Source organism: Heptranchias perlo, chromosome 7, assembly GCF_035084215.1.
Source record: "Heptranchias perlo isolate sHepPer1 chromosome 7, sHepPer1.hap1, whole genome shotgun sequence".
NCBI classification, from domain to species: domain Eukaryota; kingdom Metazoa; phylum Chordata; class Chondrichthyes; order Hexanchiformes; family Hexanchidae; genus Heptranchias; species Heptranchias perlo.
Genome location: NC_090331.1, coordinates 51,198,542 through 51,201,199, shown reverse-complemented (window position 1 = coordinate 51,201,199; position 2,658 = coordinate 51,198,542). Strand labels below are relative to the sequence as shown.

The 2,658-nt window shown below is 42.5% G+C and overlaps 1 pseudogene; it reads right to left on the bottom strand.

Annotated features, from left to right (window-relative positions):
• Window positions 1-1,396: 1,396 nt before the first annotated feature.
• Window positions 1,397-1,673, bottom strand: LOC137323425 (large ribosomal subunit protein eL37 pseudogene; annotated as a pseudogene).
• Window positions 1,674-2,658: the final 985 nt, after the last annotated feature.

The following is a 2,658-nucleotide window of genomic DNA, read 5'->3' as shown; positions in this document are numbered from 1 at the left end:
CTTTTCATTTGACCTAAATCTATAGATATTAGCTCCTGTCATTTTGTGGTGATGATTATTGTATAAAATAAAGGGAATGACATAATTGTAAACTTGACAGCTCCTGTGATAAACTAAAAAAATAATCGTAATACTTTTTTAAAATGTTGGCGTCAAAAATATTACCGTGGTCCCTAAAGAGTTACAGAACCAAATGCTTTTCACAATGAATGAATCAAGATGTCAGCATCAAGTTTAATACTTAAATGAAAGTATTTGTACTGTCTATATTATAGTCATACCTACTAATATTATAACTCATAATCCATACATACTGGAGATCCTGGTTTTGAGTTGGCCATATGATTGAGTGGTGTGAACTAGCAACACTGAGTTACATTGTTCAATCTAACCCCATGCATCCTATATTGATTATACAACTAATAGTCATATTAGAGGGTTAAAAATTGTAGTAGGACATTGGAATATGTATTACCTTGTATAGTTTGAGATTATAGTATGTAGAAATAGCACAACCGCAAGTGCACAGAAATGTCTCAAATCCCTTAAAGTCAGCAATGTGGTGTGTGCCCCCCTCTGCCCGTTCCAACCGCCATGGGCCCTGTGCCCTCTGCCCGTCCAACCGGCGTAGGTCCTGTGCCCTCTGCCCGTCCAACCGGCGTAGGTCCTGTGCCCTCTGCCCGTCCAACCGGCGTAGGTCCTGTGCCCTCTGCCCGTCCAACCGGCGTAGGTCCTGTGCCCTCTGCCCGTCCAACCGGCGTAGGTCCTGTGCCCTCTGCCCGTCCAACCATCTCGCTGTTGACCCCAGCAAATTTTCTGGGGTGATCTGATTTGAATCGAGTTCCCACCTGCAAGAAGGTGGGGGATCGGGGGGCGGTGGTGTGGCTACAACAGGCCTCAGGCGCCTAAAGCATCAGAGCAGAGGTCGCTGTGTCAGGGCAGCTGGGGAAAAAATGTTATTTGTTTTAATTTTTAAACTTCCGAGCAGAGGGAATTGCTTTGTGATTGACTACAATCTCTGGGGGGGGGGGAGGTTTAAAATTTTAAATCCCCCTCCCCGTGTATAAAGGTTGCTGGAACCACCGACATTCCCAGTGTCCAGTATTGCTGTGACATTTGAGGGGAAAACGTTGGCCAGTCATCACCGCCTGATCTTCCACCCCCCACCCTCTGGAGTTACGCCAGGAAACCAGTATAACTCTAGCGGTAAATCTGGGCAAAGAATAACTACAAGGTATTGCAGGTTGTCTGATCGGAGACAGACAAGTCATCGATCAAACATTAACTCAGCAGTTGGCTGATGTACAAAAGCTTGTATTTTAAGTCACATTTGAGTGATTTTTAAAAAAAACTTTCCAATCCTTGGCTTTATTGGTTGTGTCCAAACACCAACAGTTTATTCAGTGCTGGAGGAAGCCATTGCAACATTTGCGGGTTTAGGGTGGTTCCTTCACGGAAAACATTCCTCAATCTGCGGTACAGCACCTCATATGACCTGTGCCAGCTGTATTTATCCTTTTGGCTTTAGCACTCCAGGTATACTTTCTCTTGGCAGGGTAGGTACATATACCGCTGGTCGATTTCTGCAGATGAAATGCTTTAGCCCCAATCCTGCAGCACAGATTGTGGGTCTTGTTCTGTCTCTTGCCAAATGGCGGTGTTCCCTTTGTCATTTTCACAGCTTGATTTTTTTCAATGACTAACGCTAGCTTTGAAGCAGAATCAATGCTAAATCGTTACCTTCAAGATGACAATTCTTTCCAGTATAGATACTTCCTTGGTCATGAATATGATCAGGGACCAGTCCCCCAGGTGTGCCTAAACAGTGGAAACTCTAGTGTGGAGACTTAAGCCCTTGTGATCAATGCCTGACAATACAATGCAACTGCCAAAGTAAAATATCTAGAAACAGGGTCAATCTCCTTAAATTCATACTTCTATACAAAGAGTGGCCCTGCAACAGCAATTACGTTCCATACTACAATGCACAGGGTGGTGTTAAATCCACTAATTTAGTGTCCAGCTCATTCTGTGCCACAAGAGACTTTTTATTGTAAAATAGATGAGAAACTTGAGTCACTGACATAGGAGGGGTTAAACAACAACAAAAAAAATCATGATTCTCAATGCCGGAGGCTTGATATTTGAGTAACTAAAACACCTGAGTATCCTGAGCCAGCCCCTTGAGAAGATTTATTCTCTCCTTTAATTAGCATCCAATGATAGATCAGCTAAGTGTAAAATGCTTGCAGATGTTTATAAGCTGACTCAGCTTTGAGGCATAAGCAAGAAAGAAGTCTACTGTTCTACAAATAGTGACTTGAGTAACAATATCAGAATGCAAAGCAGCCTTCTGAATAGGAAAAGCAATCAGAGCCTGTGACAGCTTTATGATCTTTGAAAAGAGGGGAGTGCAACTATCCATTGACCAACCAGTGAAGAAAGATGTTCCGGAGAATTTCTTGGCAGTATACTGATGGTAGCAGTGTTTTCTGGATGTACAGATGCTAGCATACGAAGTGGGATTGGAACCTCGGAATACAGTTCAGAAGTTGGTTCTAATAACCATTGATTATGTACCTCTCAAGTATATTGTAAAACACTGTAATTTTTTTTATAAAGACAAACAAAAGGGAGTATTGTGCAGCAAAATATTAC